Source organism: Benincasa hispida, chromosome 5 (genome assembly GCF_009727055.1).
Source record: "Benincasa hispida cultivar B227 chromosome 5, ASM972705v1, whole genome shotgun sequence".
Lineage (NCBI taxonomy): Eukaryota > Viridiplantae > Streptophyta > Magnoliopsida > Cucurbitales > Cucurbitaceae > Benincasa > Benincasa hispida.
The window spans coordinates 17,602,466-17,626,624 of NC_052353.1; positions in this window are offsets into that span (position 1 = coordinate 17,602,466).

The following is a 24,159-nucleotide window of genomic DNA, read 5'->3' on the forward strand; positions in this document are numbered from 1 at the left end:
CAGTTGTCCATCCTCTACACCAAGAGGATTGATGGATAGATCATATACGGAACCATGAGCATATTGGATCGCATCTCGTGACATTCTGATGAGGGAGATACCGGGTTTGAGGAAAGTGGTTCTCCAAAGATGGCTTGATGCGTTGTGATGTTCGTTTAGATAACTTGAGTGGTTCAAAGTTTGACTCAACATGAATTGTGGTGCAATCCTCCTCCAACATTGCACCAATTTCAAAAATCTTCTTCCTCCAGCTTCTCTAGGGGCTCGTGCCAAGGTTCTTCCCACAGTTTCCTCAATATATTGGCAGTTCTCCACATCACTTGGGTATTCCAACGCATTGAAACGTTGAACTTCACTTCCTGATCGTCAAATCTGATGGTTGAGTTCTCCTTTTTTGCACATCGATCAACGCTCGCCCTGTTGCGAGAAATGGGCGACCCAAATGATAGGTACTTCTCTGTGAGCTTTATAATCCAATATGATAAAGTCCGCTGGGAAGATAAACTTATCCACTGCACGAGTACATCCTCTATCTTGCCCTCAGGATGCATTATCATCTATCGGCCAACTGTAGTGTGATCGTGGGTAGGTCTTGCATTGCCGATATCCAGCTTCTTAAAGATCGACAAGGGCATTAGATTTATGCTCGCCCCTAAATCGCATAGCGCGTTTCCGACCATCTTACCTCCTATTTGCAAGGCAATGTAAAACTCCCAGGATCCTTCATTTTGGTGGAGATATTGTTTTGAAACAACGCGCTGCATTCATATGTTAGCGAATTGTTTCATTTTCCCTGATCTTTCTTTTATTAGCAAGAATATCCTTGAGAAATTTTAAATAGCTCGACATCTATTCCAGAGCTTCTATTAGGGGAATATTGATGTGTAGCTAACGGAAAACATGCCAAGAATCTCTAGAATTGCTTACTATCGTCTTTCTCTTGCGTTGATTGATCTAAGCCATTGTAGAACGTCTCCATCAGAATGCTATCGGGAATCCTGATATGCGAACAATTCTTCATTAATTGTTTGAAACGCACCCAGGTGGTGCTCAAAGTTTCATAACCCTGTTGCTCAAAATTCAACACCTCCCTCCGTCTTCTTGTGTTGACGGCTGGAGGGAAGAATCTATTCATGAACTTGTCAACCAACAATTCCCACGCTTTAATCTCATCCAGCTCTAACGAATGAGCCCACCTTTTTGCTTCATCCCACAATGTATACGGGAAAATATATAACCTAAGTCTTTCTTGAGTCACATCATGCATGGAGAATGCGCTGCACATGTTTACAAAATTCGTCAAATGCGCATGTGGGTCTTCTCCTTGTAATCCTCCGAATTGACCCATATTCTAAATCATCTGCAACATAATTGGTCTGATTTCAAAGCTTACATTCTCCTTAATCGTTGGTCCTTAGATTCCTGGCGAGAAGTTATAAAAATCCGGTGCCACATAGTCTCTCATTGGAACGTTGCGGTTAACAGCAAGAAATATGGAATCTTGCGCCGACCAATTTTCCCTTTGATTCCCTGCGGGAGCCTCGTTATTATTAGCCATGCTTCTTCACCACTTGATTCGGCCCTGATGTACTTTTATGCGAATAATACACTTGATCTCTGGGTCCACTTAGAATCTCTGGATCACTCCAGCACTACAAAGCCATCAGACTGTTCTTCGCGTTGAACAGCCAGTACAAAGAGATCTATCCTGCAAAATACCATAAACATACTCAAACAATAAACTGTTAACTAATCCCCGGCAATGATGCCATAAACTTGTAAAGACATATAATGTAGGCAATGATGCACGCAAGGATGCGAGATACAATATATTCATATCTTATGCCATACAATGTATGGATGAATGATAACTTTATTATCTGTATGCGATACTACTTCTAGATATGCGTTAGTTATGAGAATCTTGTAGTATACTATGCGTTGTCACAAGTTTCCTTGCGTTGGAACCAATTATAATTCCATCGCAAGTTTTTCGATGTGATCCGAGGTCGAACACAAGGACTGTTTGAGGTTATTGCGTTATATTTGTGATACATGCGACCAGGGTTTTTTCAATTTATAAAAAGGTTGTTTGTACAAGTATTTAAAAATGCGACAAAGTAAATTGCAATGAAAGTAAAGTGCGATTAAATAAACCTAAGCTATGATGATACAAGATATAGGTTTCATCATACAAGATACCGAGGGTGAAGCTGTCTGTGAAGATTATACAAAGATCGTGTCATGCGGTGGCAAGTATTATGTGTGGAACAGAAAGAGAAAAGATAATTAGTATAAACATCGCAAGTTCCTTAATTGCGTTAAAGGCATAAGTACGGTTCCACTTTTCTTTTGGCATACACCTCTCGGTGATCGACCGTGTTCCCACATCTCTGTGGTGAAACAGGGACAAACGTAATGAACGCAAGGTTGCTTCCATCTCTGGAAATACTTCTTGCTTTAGTTAACGCATTCTTCTAACTTTCTCTTGACAGATCAGAATGGCATCTTCACTTCTGCTCTCACAGGTGAAGATGCCGTCTAGCATGCTTTAGCTAAACATCTTTATTTCTTTAGCACAGATTAAGTTACTTGTTTAATTCATATTAATCACCAAGGGATTAAGAAAACATCATGGAGAAAACGATTTATGAAGGAATAGAAATAGACAGAAAAGTGGAAATGGAAATGATCAAGACATTCAATAATACTATTTAGCGTCTGACACATGGCTGTGAATGAAGAGATTAAGAAAATGAAATACACTTGATGAATGAGAGTTAGAAACAAATACAAATAAGCACCAACGTCTTGGCACAGATCTGGAATGGAGAATCGCTTGCCGGTGTCGATGGAGTGAATGATAGACTGAGCTTCCCTCTCAGGCTTGCTCAATCGGAAGAAGGGATCTAAATACAGAGCTTCACGGCGGGGATTTGGAAGGATTGCACTGAGACTCACCTCTCGGGCTTGTCTCTTCTCTTCCCGGATTTCTTCCGATCAGTACTCAGATCAGCTCTCTCTCAATAGCCTCGTATCACTTATCCCCCGTATCAAGTATATCTTTCAGTGAATTCTTTGAGGGTATTTATAGGTTGAAGGCTTTGACTCTCTGACTTTGGTCCCCACTTTGTTGTTATGGAAAGTCCGAAAATGGTGGAATAAATATTCCTTTTGTTATACAATCAGTCCGTCGAATATGCACAACGGTTAGTTGTACACGTGTCATAATCCTCCGCGTTTGCGTTGCTCATTTGCATCTTTCGATCATGTGTCCACATGCGGTGTTATTTTTATTACTGCATACGGTTGAAGTTCATCTCTGGATCGACTGTTGCATTACGCCGTCATTGCGTTGATCGTCTTTTCAGTATTGATTTGACGAGCGCAATGCGACAGAGATGTGTTGTTCAGTTTCTCTCTGAGCTTTGATCGCAAGTGATGACTTGGTTTCCTGTAAAACAGACTTGAAATATCCTTTTCTACCATCTTAATGGTCTTAGTGGGTGTATTTGCGATAATTTATAATTATTGTATTTCTTAGCTAATTTTCATACAATTGACGCATATTTTCTCTCTTTTGGCCGCAATATCTAAATAAGACAGCATAAATAACTTGTATTTCTACAAGTTATCAATAGGATACCCCCGCTTGCATGTCTCCACATGAATGACCAGGATCAGATCATTTGTAGCACTTTACAACACTTGTAACATCTACAAAGTAGGCCGTATCCGTAGTGTCACCAGGATAACGTTTCCCTCTTTTATCCATATACTATAGACCATTTAGGTTATCACTTAAGGCATGATCCACTTGTATGTCTCCACATACATGATTAAGTTACAACGATAACCAGGGATCTTAGTTTATTAGTTTGTGGTTAATGCAACTAAAATATCTCATATTTCATAGACAGTAGTGAATAAAATATCTCCATATTATTACATCATAAATGTTTGTTCATACACATGTTTACAAACTACAGGACCCTACGAGATTTAGGGAATCAACCCCAATAATCTCCTACTTGTCCTAAAGCTAGTGGGGTGTATAAGATAAGTACAAGTACAAAACAATAAACTAGGGCACTAAGGCCCAATACAAAGCATCCCACTTGCCGTAGTCCAGTCGCGGTCGGTCCTGTAGACCCATGCTCTGTAGGTGACCATCAAACACTGTAGTCGTGAGAGTCTTCGTAAACAGATCAACAACATTGTGCTCCGAAGCTATCTTCGTGACTATCATGTCCCCTTGATGCACAATCTCCGAATGAGATGGTATTTCCGCTTTATATGTTTGTCGCGCTTATGACTCCTAGGCTCCCTAGAATTTGCCACAGCACCACTATTATCACAATAAAGGGTGATGGGCCTAGACATGATTGGAACAACTTCCAGATCAGTCAGGAATTTTCTGACTCAAACGACTTCTTTAGTAGCTTCACAAGCCATTACATACTTGGCCTCTATGGTGGAGTCAGTGATGCATGCGTGCTTAGTGTTTCGCCATACCACAACCACTCTGTTAAGAGTGAACACTGATCCTGAAGTGGATTTTCAAGAATCCTTATCAGTCTGAAAATCAGAGCTTGTGTATCCCGTAAGGATCAAATCCTTAGATCCATACACAAGCATGTAGTTACTCGTTCTCCAAAGATACTTGAGGATGTTTTTTACGGCAGTCCAGTAACCCTGTCCTGGATTCGACTGATATCTACTGACTATTCCCACAGCGTAGCAGATGTCAGGTCTAGTACATAAAATCGCGTACATCAAACTACCAATTGCAGATGCATAGGGGACCTATCTCATTTCCTCAACCTCTTGAGGTGTCTTAAGACACTATTCCTTAGATAAAGTAACTCCTTGCCGAAAAGGCAGTAGGCCCCTTTTGAAGTTCTGAATCGAGTACTTGATCAACATCTTGTCAATGTACGATGTTTGAGACAGTGCTAGCACTTTATTCTTTCAATCCCGAAAGATCTGAATCCCAAGAAAAAATTGAGCCTCTGCCAAATCTTTCATTTGGAATTGGGTTGCTAGCCAGTTCTTAACTGAAGTTAGTAAACCTACGTCATTCCCAATGAGTAGGATATCATCTACATATAACACTAGGAAAACTACTAAATTATTGATGATTTTTCTTGTAGACACAAGGATCATCAACGTTTTGGTCAAAGCCGTAAGATTTGATCGCAGTATCAAACCTTATGTTCAAGGATCGAGACGCCTATTTCAGTCCATAAATGGACTGATTCAGCTTGCAAACCTTTTGCTCTTGACCTTGGGCTATGAATCCCTTAGGTTGTACCATATAAATGGTCTCCTCAAGATTACCATTCAGAAAGGCAGTCTTGACATCCAGTTGCCATATCTCATTGTCATAATATGAGGCAATGGATAGGAGGATGCAGATATACTTCAACATGGCAATAGGCGAGAAAGTCTCCTCATATTCAACTTCTTCCACCTAGGTATAACCCTTTGCCACAAGTCTAGGCTTGAAGGTTTGCACCTTCCCATCAGCACTCCGTTTTCTCTTATAGATCCATTTACAGCTATAGGTTTAATCCCATCAGGTTGGTCTACAAGATTCCATACTTGGTTGAACTATATAGACTCTATCTCGAGATCCATGGCTTTGACTCATTCATCTCTATCAACATCCTTCATTGTCTTCTTCTAAGATAACGGATCCTCATCCTCACCATTGGCTGCCATAGCCAGGAAAGCAAAATAATAATGAATTATATTGGAAAAGTAAATGTGGCAAAGAAATAAAATGCGGTGACAATTAAATAAATAAACAAACAACTGTGAAGATGTGCAAGTATCTGATGGAATACGATGACAAGTCTTGTGAAATGTGTCAAAAAGAGAATGGGTTGGGGGAAAGGACATCGCAAGTTTGTCAATCCTGTTGAGGACGCAACTGAGGCTCCGCTTTCTCTTAGCTTACACCTCTAAGTGATGGGCTACGTTCCCATATCTCTATGGTGAATCAGGGATGAACGTTGTGAACGCAAGGTTGTTTCCATCTCTGGAAATACTTCTTGCTTTAGTTAACGCATTTTATCAACCTTCTTTCGAGAGGTGGATTAACATCTTCACTTCTTCTCTCATAGGTGAAAATGCCATTGTGAATATGTTAGCTAAACTTAGTTGATTTCTTCAACAAGGATTAACTTACTCGCTTAATCCTTCCTCCTTACTGTAATGCGGGTTTTGATAGGTATAATTGATGATCTTCTATACTCATGATGACGCAATAATACTTCTACTTATGCGTTGATTATGGATGTTCATGTAGTATGCCATGTGCTGTCACAAGTTTCCTTGCGATGGAACCAAGTGTAATCCCACCGCAAGTTTCTCAGTGTGATCTGAGGTCGAACACTGGACTGATTTAGGTTATTGTGGTACATTCATGATATATGCGACCAGGTTTTAATCTTTAAAAATGTGTTTGTACAGGTATATAAATTGCAATAAAATAAAGGAAAGTAGTAAAGATGTGATAATAACATAAAAATACAGTAAACCTAAGCTAGATGATACAAGATACAGGCTTCATGTACAAAATGCTGAGGTCTAGGCAGTCTGTGAAAGTTATGCAAAGACGTGGGATGCGAAGGCAAGTCTTATGAATAGAATAGAAAGAGAAAGACAAATAACATAAACAACACAAGTTCTCAATTTTGTCGAAGCTACAAATGTTGTTCCGTTCTTCTCTTGACGTACACCTTTCAGTGATCGGCCGTGCTCCCAAATGTCTGTGGTGAAACAGAGACTAACATAATGAATGCAAGGTTGCTTCCATGTCTGGAAGTACTTCTCGCTTTAGTTAACGCAATCTTCTGACCTTCTCTCGATAGATCAGAATAGTATCTTCACTTCTGCTCTCACAGGTGAAGATGCCGTCTAGCATGCCTTAGCTAAATGCATTTTATATCTTTAACACAGATTAAGTACTTAGTTAATTCACATTGCTTATCAGGGAATTAAGAAGACATCATGAAGAAAGTGATTGACATGTGAACAGAAATAGACAGAAAATGATAAATGAAAGCTATCAAAACATTTAATATCTCTATTAAGCGTTTGATACATGGTGTGAATGAAGAGATAAAGAAACAGTGAAATACAACGATGAAAAAGATAGAATAGATACAAACAAGTGCCAATGTCTTGGCATTGATTCGATGGAGATCTGCTTGCCGGATAGGATGGATTTGATGGTAGGAAGAGCTTCCCTCTCAGGCTTGCTCCACCGGTAGCAGAGATCTTTGCACAGAGCTTTCAATCGGGCGTTTGGCAGATTAGATCTAAGCTTCACCTCTCAGCCTTCGTCTTCTTTTCGAATTTCTTCACTTAAGCACTCAGCTCAGCCTTTTCTCTCAACAGTTTTGCAGCATTTACCCCGTATCCCGTAGCATTCCTTTTCTCTGAAATCAATGGGGTATTTATAGGTGCAGATTTTTGACTCCGGCCTTGTGGTCCCCACTTATGGTTATGGTAATTTCGAAGATGGAGGGATATTATTCCTTCTGTTATGCAATCAGACCATCAATTTTTGCACAACCGCTAGTTGTACACGTGTCTCAATCCTCCGCTTTTGCGTTGCTCAGTTGCATCTTTTGATCTTAGGCTCGCATGCGGTGTTGTTTTTATTACCGCATGCAGTTGAAACACAGCTCTGGACCGACTATCACATTGTGTCGTCATTGCGGTAATCGTCTCTTCATTGTTGATTGACGGGAGCAATGTGACAGAGATGCGTTGATCAATTTCTCATGAGCCTTGAGCGCAAGCGGTGAAATGGTCTCCTGCGAAACAGAGTAAAATTCGGTTGTCTTTTATCTTTATGGTGTTAGTGGGTGTAATTGCAAACATTTATAATTATTGTAATACTAGGCTAATTTTCATACAATCGGCGCATATTTACTAACTTTTGGCCGCAATATCTAGATAAGGCGGTATAAATAACTTGTATTTCTACAAGTTATCACTTACCCTGGGGAATTAGTTACACATAGTGAAAGAAATGGAAGATGAATGCATGGTGGAGAACAGAGAGATGACGATGAATATGATAATGATATTAAAAGATAAAATAAGCGTTTGTTACAAATAAATGAATGAAGGATTAGAAATGAACGACAGTTGATGAATAGAAAGTGAGAACAAATAAGGAAGGCGTGTCAATGTCTTGACACGGATCCCGATCGGAGACGATTTTCTTGCCGGCGTGTAGGAGAAGTGTGGTGGAAAACTTCCTTCTCATATTGGTTTCCCAAGTAGAAATGATCTCTGCACAGAGCTTCTCTTTGGAAATGTAAATGAATTTCTTGCTCCTGAGACTTTCCTTTCAAACTTGTCTCATCTTTCTCCCGAATTTTCTCTAAATGTCTCTTTACACCAGCCTATCGTGAATTCTCTAAATGGGCCCATGAAGTTAATTCCCCATACATCAAAGAGTTCAATTTCGAAGATCGAGGTCAAAGGCATTCCGTCCCGTCTGAACATATTCCCTATTCCCTGGCATTTGTCGTATTGCACAACATGGGCGTGGGCATCCTTGAATAGCGTTGGCCAAAAATAGCCGCTCTGCAGAACTTTTATAGCGGTCTGCTGCCCCCCAAAATGTCCTTCATAAAGGGACTCATGACAAAGTTCTAAAATGTGCTTGGTTTCGTGCTCAGGAACGCATCGACGCAGAATATGAATCATGTCCAGTCGATACAGGAATGGATCATCCCAGAATAAATTTCACCTCGTGCCTCAAACTTCCTTCTCTGTTGGTATGAATAGTCTTCAGGTTACTTTGGCCGCAAACTATAAGTTTATGAATATCCGCAATACTATGGGACGTTAATGCATATTGCATAGGTGCTCGTCAGGGAATCTTTTCTTCAATCTTTTTTCTCTCTTCTGAACCTCGCAATTTTCTAAACGTGATAAATGATCTGCGAGTTGGTTCTCAGTGCCATTCCGGTCTTTGATTTCTAGGTCAAATTCTTGTAGGTAAATACCCACTTAATCAGTTCTTGGTTTTGCGTCCTTTTTCATCATGAGGTATTTGATCGTAGAGTGATCCGTATTACACCACCAAGTTCGATCCAATCAGGTATTCGCGAAAATTTCTCCAAGGCAAACACCACTTGCGAGCATTTCTTTTTCTGTGGTGTATAATTTTCTTACGAATCATTAAGCAATCTTACTGGCATATTGCTAGGAAATGCAAAACTCTGTCTTTTCGCTGGCTCAAGACTACGCCCACTACATATCCATTTGCGTCACACATCAGTGCAAACGGTTGCATCCAGTCGGGTGCAACCAGAATTGGTGCGGTGATGAGCACATTTCTCAGCGTGTGGAACGCTTCAGCGCATGCGTCATTAAAATCATATTCGCAATCAATCTCGAGGATAGCACTTAGGGGTCTTGCGATTTGAGAAAAGTTACGAATGAATCGTCGATAGAACCCCGCATGTCCCAGAAAACTCCCAAGTGTTTTCACATTGACTGGTGGTGGTAACTTGGATATTGCGTCATTTTTTTCTTGATCCACTTCTAATCCTGTCTTCGATATCTTGTGACCCAGCACTATTCCTTCTTCTACCATAAAATGGCATTTCTCCCAGTTCAAGACCAAATTTGTTTCAACGCATCTCTTCAAAAAAATTTCCAAATTTGATAAATAAGATTCATAGGTGTTGCCAAAACTCAAAAAATCATCCATGAATACCTCGACTGACTCTTCTAAGAAATCTAAGAAGATGGCCATCATACACCTTTGGAAGGTGCCTGGTGTGTTACAGAGTCCAAATGGCATGCGACGGAATGCAAATGTACCAAAAGGGCACATGAACGTTGTCTTGTCTTGATCTTTCGGCACAATCGTGATTTGGTTGTACCCTGAATAGCCTTCAAGAAAGTAAAAGAATTCATTCCCTACAAGCCGATCCAACATTTGATCAATAAACGGGAGTGGGAAATGGTCCTTCTTTGTGGCCAAATTTAGCTTGCGATAATCCATGCATTTCCTCCACCCCGTAGTTGTTCTGATTGGAATTAATTCATTCTTGCTGTTGGTGACGACTGTCATACCCCCTTTCTTTAGAACGCACTGTACTGGGCTTACCCAACTGCTATCAGATATGGGGTAAATGACACCTGCATCAAGCCACTTCACAATTTCTTTCTTGACAACCTCCCTCATGGCAGGGTTTAGACGGCGTTGCTCTCTACGAATCCTGTTTTTCCCTCTTCAAGACGGATCTAATGCATGTAATACGAGGGACTGATCCCTCGAATGTCTGCTAAGGTCCATCCTAAGGCTTTCGCGTATTTCTTGAGGATCTGAATAAGTGCTTCCTCATTTTCTTTGCTCAGCAAGGTAGAGATTATGACTGGTAGAGTGTCATTGCCTCTTAAATAAACATATTTTAGGTGCACTGGTAGAGCCTTCAACTCCAGTGCGGGTGGTTCTTCCAAAGATGGCTTAGTTCGCTGTGTTGATCGTTCAAATAACTTTATCGATTCAAAATCTTGGTCAGTCTATATTGCGGCACAACTTTCCTCTAGCATTGCGCCAATCTCAAAGTCTTCTTCTTTCGTTTCTTACTGAAACTCGTGCCATTATTCTTCCTGCAATTCTCCAAGATATTGGTAGTTTTCCATACCATCTAGGTATTTCAACGCATTGAGAACGTTGAATTTCGCTTGTTGATTATCAACTCTTATAGTGATTTCCCCTTGTTGTACGTCGATCAGCGCTCGCCCTATTGCGAGAAACGGGCGACTCAATATGATCGGCACCTCAGTGTCAACTTCATAGTTCAGTATGATGAAGTCAGCCGGAAAAATGAATTTATCCACTTGCACAAGTACATCCTCTATCTTGCCCTCTGGATGCATTATTGATCTGTTAGCTAACTGCAATGTGACTGTGGTGGGCCTTGCGTTGCCGATGTTTAACTTTTTTATGATTGATAAGGGCATCAGGTTGATACTTGCTCCTAAGTCACAAAGCGCATTTTCGACTTCTTTCCCCCCGATTGAGCATGGCAATATGAAGCTCCCTAGATCTTTCATTTTCTTGGGGATATTGTTCTGGAAGAGCGCACTACACTCATATGTTAGTGCGACGGTTTCATTTTCCCCGATCTTTTTTTTATTGGCGAGTATATCCTTGAAGAATTTCACATAGCTGGGCATCTGTCCAGTGCTTCTACTAGGGGAATGTTGATATGTAGCTGTCGTAGAATATCCAGGAACCTCTTGAATTGTTTACTATCGTCTTTCTTTTTCAACCTAGATGGGAATGGTGGAGGATCCCGTCGTACTTCTTGATCGTTTTACCGTTCTTTGAGGTCCCTCACTTCCTGTGTTCTTGGGGCTGGAGTTTGCGATGACTTTGGTTCTAGGTTCTATGAAGATTCATTCTGCATTGTGGTAGTTGCTTCCAAACTGGTGGTTCTGCTGTTTGTAATCGAGTGGTCATTGTTGGTGATTGCTTCTTCTGGTCATTCTACTGATTCTGATACTGTTGGCATGGGGACTGCCTTTCTACCGCTTCTCAATGTCACTACTTGACACTTCTCCTTCTCACTTGATCTAGATGCTTTCGAGCTGTTGGGCAACGTACCAGGTGTTCTGTTTTTAAGTTCGGTCGCAAGCTATCCGACCTGTACCTCCAAATTTCTAATGGAAGATGATTGTGATTGCATGATTGCTTCGTTCTTTTCTATATATTGTTTAAGCAGTGCTTCCAAGGACGAGGTATTGGATGAGGTGTTAAATGAAGATGGTTGGTTATGCGGTTGCCTGTTCTGATAATTACTCTGGCCTTGACTCTAATGATGAAAAACTGAAGGATTGCCTCTATTCTCGGAATCATTGGTCTTCATGTTTCTCTGGCCCCCCTGGTCGTTGTTTCCTCCCCAACTGAAGTTTGGATGATTCCTCCAATCTGGATTATACGTGTTGCTGAATGGGTTATTTTGGATAGAGTATACTGACTGCTGATTTGACGGGAAGACTTCCACTAAATGACCCCCTCCACATTGTATACAGCTTGCTGCTGCCACTTGCATCAGCGCATTGGCTTGCACTACACCCTGAGAGAGAGCTCGTTGATTTATAGCCATTATTTAGAGGAGCGAGGTGACTGCGGCCATCTGAGGGGCCAATGTGGTCATTGTATCCACTGGTAGAATGGCGCTTTCTGCTTTCCTTCATTCTAGGCCTCTTCCTCCATACCCGTCATCTACCCAGTCATTTGTATTTCGTGAGATGCGGTCTAAGATGACTTTTTCTTTAGTGTACGTCTTATCATAAACCCTCCTACCGCAAAGGGATCTGCAACTGCTTGTGTCGCTCTGTCTAGGTCGTTATAAAAAGTCTCCATGAGGATGCAATCGGGAATCCCGATATGCGGACAGTTTTTCATCAATCGTCTAAATCGCACCCATGCGGTGCTCAGAGTTTCATTTTCTGTTTGCTCAAAATTTAACACTTCTCATCATCTTCTTGCATTTACAGCGGGAGGGAAAATTTTCTTCATGAACCATTCAACCAACTGATCCCATGAATTTATCTCATTTGGCTCGAACGAATGAGCCCACCTCTTTGCTTCGTCTTTAAGTGTATATGGAAAAAGATATAGTCTTATGCCTTCTAGAGTCACGCCAGGGATGGGGAATGTGTTGCACATCTCTACAAAACTGGTCAAATGTGCATGCGGGTCCTCTCCTTGTAAACCTCCAAACTGACTCGCATTATGAATCATTTGGAGCATGACAGGCTTAATTTCAAATCTGGCATTCTCCTCTACTGTAGGCCTCGCGATACCTAACGAGAAATCGTATAGATTAGGCGCCGCATAGTTCCTCGTGGGAATGTTGCAGTCAGAGGCCAGAAAGATTAGGCCTTGCGGCGGCCGATTCATTCCCCTTGGGCCTCTCATTGTTGTTCGCCATATTTCTTCTTCGCCTAGTACGGTTTTGACGTGCTCTTTTGCGAAAGGTTTGCTCGATCTCTGGGTCGGCGTCGAATTCTGGCTCTGTTCCAATACTCATGCACTGTCAGTCTACTCTTCGCGTAAATAGACTATACTCCAGAAATCTGTCCTGCAAAATATCACAAAAATATTCAACACTAAAATTGTCAATTCCTGGCAACGGCACCAAAAACTTGTTGGATGAATTTTGAAATTGAATTGCGGCGGATGTAACGTAATGCAATGCAATGTAATGCCACCGCAAAGACGGGAAATGATGATGGTGATGGATGGTGTGGTGGATGATGATGTGTGGATGATGGATGGTATGTGTTGCTAAATCACTCTTCTCGATAATTGGATTACGATACTACGTTCTAAAATAATGTATGCGATGTTGCCTAGATGCGCTCATAGTATGCGTTCATGAAGTATGCGCGTGTCACAAGTTTTCTTGCGCTGGAACCAAATATAATTCCACCATAAGTTTCTCAGAGTGATCTGAGGTCGAACACGGGGATTGCAATGATCAATGCGATATTAATGTAATATATGACCGAAAGCAAAACAATAATGAATTGTATTGGAAAAGTAAATGCAGCAAAGAAATAAAATGCGGTGAAAATTAAATAAATAAACAAACAAACAACTGTGAAGATGTGCAAGTATCCGATGGAATGCGATGGCAAGTCTTGTGAAATATGTCAGAAAGAGAATGGGTTGGGGGAAAGGACATCGTAAGTTCGTCAATCCTGTTGAGGACGCAACTGAGGTTCCACTTTCCCTTGGCTTACACCTCTCAGTGATCGGCCACATTCTCACATCTCTATGGTGAATCAGGGATGAACGTTGTGAACGTAAGGTTGTTTCCATCTCTGAAAATACTTCTTGCTTTAGTTAACGCATTCTATCAACCTTCTTTCGAGAGGTGGATTAACATCTTCACTTCTGCTCTCACAGGTGAAGATACCGTTGAGAATGCGTTAGCTAAACTTAGCTGATTTCTTCAACAAAGATTAACTTACTCGCTTAATCCTTCCCCCTTACCCTGGGGATTAGTTACACATAGTGAAAGAAATGGAAGAGAGATGACGATGAATATGATAATGATATTAAAAGATAAAGATAAGTGTTTGTTATAGATAAATGAATGAAGGATTAGAAATGAACGACAGTTGATGAATAGAAAGTGAGAACAAATAAGGAAAGCGTGTCAATGTCTTGACATGGATCCCGATCGAAGACAATTTGCTTGCCGGCATGTAGGAGGAGTGTGGTGGAAAACTTCCTTCTCAGGCTAGTTTCCCAAGTGGAAATGATCTCTGCAGAGAGCTTCTCTTCGGGAATGTGAATGAATTTCTTGCTCCCGAGACTTCCCTTTCGGACTTATCTCGTCTTTCTCCCAAATTTTCTCTAAATGTCTCTTCAGACCAGCCTACCGCGAATTCTCTCTCAATGTCTCTTCAGACCAGCCTACCGCGAATTCTCTTTCAATGTCTCTTCAGACCAACCTCCTTTCTTTGGAATTAATGTAGCTATTTATAGCCTTAGCACCTTCTAGTGGTCCCACTCTGAAAAGTTACTTTTTCTGCAACGGCTTGGTGGAAACGTTTGCTCTGCTCCACATTCAATTTGTCAGATCGTACAACAGAAAAGCTGTACAATTTCATAAATCCCCGCGAATGCGTCACTCTTTTCATCTATGATCGATCATCGTATGCGGTGTAAATGCATTGCTCTTTTTGTTCACGATCGACTGTCGCATTCGGTGCGAATGCGTTGCTATTTTTTTCCTCGAGCGATCGTCGCATGCAGTGACCTATTTCCTGCAAAACAAAGACTTAGACATCCCTTTTTCCATCGCAGTAGGGTTAGCGGGTGTCCTTCCGACACTTTACAACTTTTGCGTTTCTAAGCCAATTTCTATGTTCAACGCAACTTTTTCCTTCTTTTTGCCGCATATTCTAAATAAGATGGTATAGATAACTTGTATTATACAAGTTATCACCCATCCTGGTTGCAATGGAAACATTTTCCTTTTTGAACAGGCACTGATCACCTACCCCACTGTGCGGTAGGTTGTGGGTTAGCCGGTGCCTTTCCCTTACTACCCTTATTCTTCTTCCTCTTGTTAGTGTTGGAAGGAGAAGGTGCAGACTTAGTTCCTGAAGTCGAACCCCATTGGAACTTCTTAGCTGATGAAGCAACATTTGCCTCACCAACCTTCTTCACCTTGCTTTTCAGCAAGGATTGAAATGTTTTCAACTCATTGAGGAGAGTTGTAAGGGTATAATCAACTTTGTTCAAACTAGCGTTGCTGACAAAGTGAAGGAAGCTTTCTGGCAACGTATGTAGAATAAAGCTAACCTGGCTGCCATCATCGATGCGAGCCCCATTCATCTCCGCCACAAACATGTTCTCGAACAGATGTACCCTCCTCCATTTTGGAGTTGAAGATGCACTTCAGAGCTTCGTGCTTGAGCTGCTTAGACGATTGTCCAAACTTTCCCTCTAGGGACTCCATGATCTCACGAGCAGAGACCATGGGGGCTCATGCTTCTTAGCCAAGACGTCGTTCAGACTGGCCAAGATGTAAGATTGAGCCTTCTCGTTCACCCATGTCCATTTCTCATATGCCTCTCGAACATTTCGAGCGGCGGTCTGAGTTAGAATAGGAGGACACTCCTCCATAAGGGCGAACCGGAGTTCATCGATGATTAGTATGGTATTAATCGTGTTTTTCCAACTAGCGTAGTTTTCGTCAATTAGTTTGTTGGTGGATAATAGAGCTAAATTGGCGGTTGCCATTTTTAAAATTGCTAAAAAAACATGAACAAACTTAATAAGTCTATTTGCATTACTACTTTTAACACCAATTTTAGGTTTTAGCAAAATAGTTATAATGTATCCTGAGTGAAATGACATCTATTTTGCAATGATGTCTTAGCGAGGCAAGACAAAAGTCACTGTTGGGGTGATCAAGTGCATCTTCATTGGGATGAGACATTCTCAATCATTAGACAGAAACAACTCTTGTAACTGACTCTAACAGTCACCATTTTTTGGTTCATAATATGTTAACCTTTAACAATTCCGCGTAAGTGTAACTCCTCATTTTAGGCCCTAGAGTCCCGCCCTAATGCGCCCACTGTAGGGAAAAAGCAGATTAGGACGAGAATAAAGAAACCCTATCCTTTTCAAGAGATCAGATAAAGAGTTGTGCAAAACTACCATCCTTTAGGGGGACACTCCCAGGTATCTCGAGGTGATGCACGAAAACGTTATCCAACCTAATGAGAGAGACTGTGGGATATGTTGTTATACGTCCCGCTCCCACTTACTATGAACATTCTCTCCATTCACCTTAGTATTGACCTACCCAAAATCATCTTTTAGGGGGACAATCCTAGGGTGCCTCGAAGTCGAGGATAGATCTCACGGTGTGAACTTTAGGGAGAAACGTGTAGAGGTTTAAATGAAGTATCATATACCTCAAGTATCTTCCACTGAATTTTCTACCTAGGGATTCATTAACTTAGACAATCCAGCTATTGATTTTATCTAAGTGTGAGCTTAATTTTCTCAAAAACAACTCTTGCTTTTGATAATTAAACAAGTTCGAATCAAGTCCCATTAAACACCTTAACAGACTACCATCAAATTTTCATGCATGTAGCAAATCTATCTAATTCACCTTTCTAGGTAGGTTCCTAGGTAGAGGTATTCCATTTTCGTCAGCTTAAATACCTAACCTAGACAGAACCTGCCTTAGAAAAAAGGTCTCTTATAGATAGATTTGGTACATATCTAATCTTTTATGAGTCAATTTAATCCTATTAAACTGATTAAAAGATTAAACTTAGGTATTTAATCTTATTAGAATCATGATCTTAGGTCTATCTCACTCAAATTTTAAAACTCTTTTAAAACATGATTTAAGCCTAAGTTTGCATGCATGTCTTTCTTATTGATTTTAGTTCTAATTTCCATTATAACTCTTATAAAAGGAAACAACTAAAACCATCCACATTGCTAAGCTAGACTAGGTATTTATAACTCTTATATAATAACCTATGTGTCATGCCTCATGCAATGTTCATTCATTACTATATATAACTCTTATATAAAAGTAATGAACCAAGCATACATGCCTTCATACACCCTTATACTATAACACTTATAATATAAAGATGATGCATATATTATAACTCTTATATTATATAATGTATGAGCATGCTCTTATGTAATTTAATCATGCAAACTACTATATAAAACTCTTATAAAATAAAAATGATGCATGAATAAATGCATAACCTATGGTGTGATTTAAAACTATATGGCATACTTTATGACATATAATTGAAACATACATCACATGTACATTCACCAAAATTAATGGACCGGGATAATTAGCCTAAAAAACCGAAAATTAAATCTATCTATTACATAAACCATCGAGTTAACCGGTTCAAATAGGCGAACCGGGTCTTGAACCACCAGGGCAAAGCCTCGCTCCCTAATCGTGCAGCTTCTCCTTGTGTTCGTCGAGCAACGTTGGTCAAGTATCCACGATTGTGTAGCATGGATCAAGTGCCTTTGACTATGCGATGAAGCATGAAGGCCACTCGATCGTGCAGCGCACTAAGTATAACACTTGCCTAAATAATCGAGTAGATGACAACTATGCGAAGAAACATGATCCTCTAAATGATCAAGAAGCAAGCGTCGAGTATCACATACCGAGTGATCAAGTAGCCAGTGACTATGCGATGAGCATGCTAGCCTACTCGATCGTTTAGTGTGTGTGCGCCTACCATGCAACAAGTGTCCAACACTCAACAATCGTTTACCCCCATCATTTACACGGTCGAGTAGCCAACGCAACACGATCAAGTAAACTCTTTACTCGATCACGTAGCATCAGCCAAACGATCATTTAGCAAATGTTACACGATCGAGTAGAACTTTTCTACACGATTGCCTAGCCAAATCTAAACGATCGTTTAGCCTGGGCTACACGATCTGACCAACCCTTGGTCTTCTTTCTCGATATGAACTGCATCTCCATGCCTTAAAGCTTCATCATGAACGACTCAAAACACTCCAAACACTTTGAATACAAACTCGATAGCAAGTTAATATGCCCAAAAACATAGGGGCTCTTACAAATTAACTTTGAAATGTAAAAGAAAGCAGTAAACAGAGGCAATCATCATAGAAATAACCATTAATCCACATCTACAACTACATCTAACACTTATATGCAATATAGATATGCTTAAAACCCATCAAGAATGTAAATACAATTCAATACATCAATGGAATTTGGAATATTAAAACAACCTAGCTCTGATACCAATTGACGGAACTCTTAAACAAGAGAACCGTTGAGTGGAAACAAGATCGTTCCAAACCCATTGTGAAAGAACAAAGCATTTACTAACATACAAGAATAGTTATGCATCATCGAGTAAATTACAGCAAGTTTTTCATTTAAAACCAAAGGCAATCGAGTGACATACCTTTGAAGAACCCTTCTTCAAGTATTCATCGATCTACACGAGTCACGCGTCCCAACAAACTCAGTCAATTTCATAAACGCAACGAACAACCAATGCAAATCACAAACTGTTAGATCCTCGAACACTATCGATTAAGACTCGATCCTCGACCCTCAAACAGAAACACTCGACACTACCAAGAGGCTACCTTGGTATTCTTGGTATGAAAATCTAGGATATGTGGGCTCTGTATGAATTTGGTAAAGGGACAGAGGAACTCAATGATCGAGTAAATGATCGAGTAAGTGGGAGAATGTCTAAGTCTATCATATAGATTGGGTACTCGATCGTCTAGTAGATGAGAAGTTGTCGTCTAGTAAACTTGATGCCTCGTCGTTCACTCTCTCAAAGGCCATTGTATGCCTTTTTCTTTCACTCGATCGAATGTAATGCGTTAATGAAAAAAAATGAAACCTTTTCCTTTTTATCCATCAGTTATTAAAACTGATTTAAAACTTCCCACTTGAACAGTTGAAGGAGAAAATATAACTAACCACCAACAATTATCTTATAATTGTTTTATTATAAATAAATATAATAACTAATTTATCATATTATATTTATAACCTATAGTTTAATATCACATCATATGTAATATATAAACCATAGTTCTTTTTCTTCTTTATGACATTTAATATAAATCATATTTATATTAATTCCTCCCATTAATGTATCTAATACGTCAAATCAATTATATCACATATAATTGAATCAATTTAATTATATCATATATAATCAAATTCCCTCTTGTTAATTTGAACACTTCAAACTAACCCAAAAACTGATTCTCAACATGAATCCATTGAGCTACCAAGGGGACCTTATGGACCTATAACTTGAAGCTCCAACAGTATGTGAATACCTGACTAAACTATTTAATCACGATATCCACCATCTGTTAACTATCCGGCATTCCACTAAAGACTGACAGCTGCATTCTTCACACTATAGATATATTTCTGTGTCAATTGGATATAACTAATCAACAGTATGATGACCCTTCACAAATTGCTCGTAAGTACAACTGGGCCAATTTATCGTTTTGCTCTTGTAGTTACATCTAACTCCTTAAATACCACTGAATCCTCTAATGAACAATACATCATAGTCCTACTATGAGTGAACACTTCTCGAGCCATGATAAGGTGTGGTGCCATATGGTTCAAGCCTCGAAATTAGCCCTTAAGGGAGCAATCTATCTACTTACCCCTGCTTTATGGAAGAACTGAATTCCGTCTTGTGTAGCTAACTTCCCAACTCCACAATCAGACGAATCCCCAAAGTGGTAGGTTTGAGTCAGCGATCTGGCCACTCGCACCCATGCAAATCAAAGGACCTCCCTCATAGGTAGGAGTTCCCAACTCACTCAGGATTAAATGTCATGTTACCTATGGTCATCCTAGTGAAATGAAAGTCTCTGTCATGAATGGTGTTATATAATGAGACTAAACATTTTGTGGTCCAATCTTATACAAACTCCTTTGTATAGGATACCCTCGCTCGCATGTCTCCACATGAATGACCAGGATAAGATCATTTGTAGCACTTTACAACACTTGTAACATCTACAAAACAGGCCGTATCCGTAGTGTCACCAGGATAAGGTTTCCCTCCTTTATCCATATACTATAGACCATTTAGGTTATCATTTAAGGCACGATCCACTTGTATGTCTCCACATACATGCTTAAGTTACAACAATAACCAGGGATCTTAGTTTATTGGTTTGTGGTTAATGCAACTAAAATATCTCATATTTTAAGACAGTAGTGAATAAAATATCTCGTATTATTACATCACAAATGTTTGTTCATACACGTATTTACAAACTACAGGACCCTACGAGATTTAGGGCATCAACCCCAATACCCCTGACACATTGCAAATGGCGCGATAGGATATGGAATTTAATGTGGCCCATCAATACAATCATGAGAAAAATAAGATAAAATAAAGAAGAAAAGCATCCTCGAACGCCTATAAATACTCATGCAAAGAAAACAATAGTGGGAGACGAGAAAATTCTGAGAGGAAACTCTGCTAAAAAACCTTCATGTATTTCCATAGAAATTCCCTAGTGAGAGCTTAGGAATCCTGTGAGAGAGGAAGAATGATACCACTGTTTAATGTTCTAAGTGAAGTAGTCGTCAAAGGAGCCGTAGGGAGCAAGGAATTACAGACCACGACTTGATTCTATACTATTTTCTTTTCCTTTATGTATTTGCATTCTACTTTCTTTATTGACAAATTCAGACTTTGCAATATGAATACATGTTCATCTTATCTTTTATCCATCATTTCCATCAATATCATGCATAACTAAATTGCCAAATGGGTTGAGAAGTGTGTAGTTGACACTACTAAACAACAAGAGAATCAAAGTGATCAACTGTCTTATGCATGCTTATATAACTTGCTTGAATCAATTAAGAGATTGTTCTAAGTAAATTTAATCTAAGTTTGAAAGACCTTATATTTGGATCTCATAAAACAAGAGAACGCATTTCTTAGAAATAAATATATCCTTTACACATTGCACTAATCACATGCATCTTTGAAATAAGATAGTGTGGCTAAATACACTGAGAAGTGTTGGACGTAACATTGAGTGCATTGCTTGATCGCATAATCCACTTAGTTGTTTAGGAAGTGTTAGTGATAACTCTTCTCAACCCATTCATCATATATCTGTCACTAAATTCACACTACTTCATTTTGACATAATTTCCATCGCATAATACTTAGATTTAAAATAGCTCATTCACTCAACCATTTTGAACATTTTAATTTGCACTACGATCATATCTTTAGTTTCATCGTGAAGGAAATTTTTAAAAAAAAATCCTTTGAGCGGAAGCAAAGATCGTTCCAAATCCATTTTATTCAACATAAAGTTTTATAGTAGAACAACAACAAGATTATGGACTGGAGATTATCTTAGGAACTGACACTAATGGTTTGATTGTCATCAATCCCGTTTTTCTTGAATAATGAGAACTTACATACAAACCATTATCGCATTGATTCCATGATCTCATGTGCAATGATCTTGTTTCAAACCTTTTGGCCAGGCCAACGCATCAAGTATGGTTGCAAAAATGTGAACTCGGGCCCTCGAATTAGCCTTCATCCACACCTCATATGCATTACGAATATTTTGTGGTGCATCAGGGGTTGGGACTTGAGGGCAATCCTCATTGATGACAATTTCGAGGTCGTTTACCACAAAAAATGTTTTAATGGATTCTTTCCACTTCATGTAATTGAAATTTGTCAAACTAGAAAAGGCAACTAATGGAAAATCGCTATTTGACATTTTGCTGAAAAAACAAATATATTGATCTACATTAGATTTTAACATAAACTCTTTAAAAAAAATCCAATCATTTTTAGCAAAATCTAAATGAACCCCATTTGACATCTAATTTTGCAATGATGCTTTAGTGATTTAGGACAAAAGCCACCGAAGGGTAGTTAGTTTCTCCTTCCACTGAATTGAGACACTCTCAACTAATCATTACGCTAGAATAACTCTTATTCCTACAATGATCAGTCATCATTTATTCGGTCAAGAAATCATTGACTTGCTTAATAATTTTTCGTAAGTGTGACTCTTCATTTTAGATCCTAGAGTTCCGCCCCAATGAGCCAACCAAAGGGAAAAATTGATTAAGGCAAAAACTAAAGTGATCCAATCCATTTTTGGAGTTCGCCTTGATATTGACCAACTACACAAACCATCTGAAGGGTGACGCTCCCAGGGCGCCTCGAGGCCGTGCAAGAAGGTCTCACGGTGCAAACCAATGAAAGAGACCGTAGGACATGTTGACACACATTCTTCTTCCACTTACTATAAATACTCTCTCCATTCACCTTGATATTGACCCATGCAAACACCATCCAAAAGGGAACGCTCCCAGCACGCCTCAAGGCTAAGCATGAGTCTCACGAAGTGAATACTAAGGGAGAAACATGAGTTGAAAAATAACATATCATATACAGTTGAAAAATAACATATCATATACATATTTTTCTCCCACTGGGTATTTTAACAATGTAGGGTTTAATTTACTTAGGAAAAATACGACTAATTATTTTTACTAAGTGATTATTTAAGTTTGCCCAAAAGTAACACTTACTTTGGAAAGTTAAACAATTTTGATTAATATTCAACTTTATCAAATGTTAATCAACAATTGCATGCTTGTAGCAAATCTATCTAATTTACCTTTCTAGGTAGGTTCTCAGGTAGGGGTGTTCCGTTTCTATCAGCTTAAGTATCCCAGCCTAGCCAGAACCCACCTTAGACAAAAGGTCCCTTATAGATATATTTGTTACAAATTTAATCTTTTATTGAAATCAATTTAATCCTATTAAACCGATTTAAAAGATGAATCTAAATTTCTAATCTCATTAGAAATTTGTGAACTTAGGTCTATCTCAATCATATTTTAAAACTATTTAAAAATATTATTTTACCTAAGTTGGCATGCAACTCTTAATTATTGATTTTAATTTCTAATTTCATTTATTTATAACTCTTATAAAGTAAATGAAACAAATTAAAACCGATATTGCAAACATTGATATACTTTATAAAATTATAACGCTTATAAGATTACCTAAAGTAATGTCATTCATCATGCAATGTTCATTTCATTACTACATATACATAACACTTATATATATCAAAGTAATGAAATTAAATAACATATAACACATGTATAACATTCAAAATATATATTATAACAATTATAATATAAATGATGCATGACTATGTTATTTATGCATGCAAACATATAGTATAACTCTTATATTATATGATGCATGAGCATGCTTTAAAATTAAATCATGCATATACATATATTATAACATTTATAATATAAATGATGTATGAAAATAAATGCATAACCTATGGTGGGTTTTAAAACTATATGACATACATTATGACATATAAGAAAAAACATACGTCACATACATATTTAATCTAATAGTTGATGGATGGGGATAGGACTTCTAAAAAAAGAAAAAAAAAGGCTAACTATTACAAAAATTGAGTCAACCGGTTCAGAACAGGTGAACCAGGTCTTGAATCGCTCGAACCGAACCGCCCTTTAAAGAACCACCTTGCAGCGGATCGTGTAGCAAATGCACCATGCGTCGAGCATGAAAGACTATGTGATTGCGTGTTAATGACTATGCGATGAGCATGAAAGTTTATGTGATTGTGCAGCTATGAAACCATGCGTCGAGCATTTAAGCAATCATGTAAGAAAGATTGTGATCGCTTAGCTAGCAACCATGCGATGAACATCCAATAAACCACATGATCATTCAGCAAGCGAGCGCCTATGCGATCTTGTAGCGAATGCCACACAATCGTGTAGCAAACTTTACACAATCGCATAACATTAGCTATGCGATTGTGTAGCAAATTCTACACGATCGCATAACAAAAGCTACCCGATCGTTTAGTTGTAGCTATATGATATGGAACCTCTGTTTTGTCTTCTCCATCAAAACAACACTCTGCAACCCTTCTTTGAAGCCTCCGAAACATCACAAGCAACTTAAAACTTCAAATTATAGACT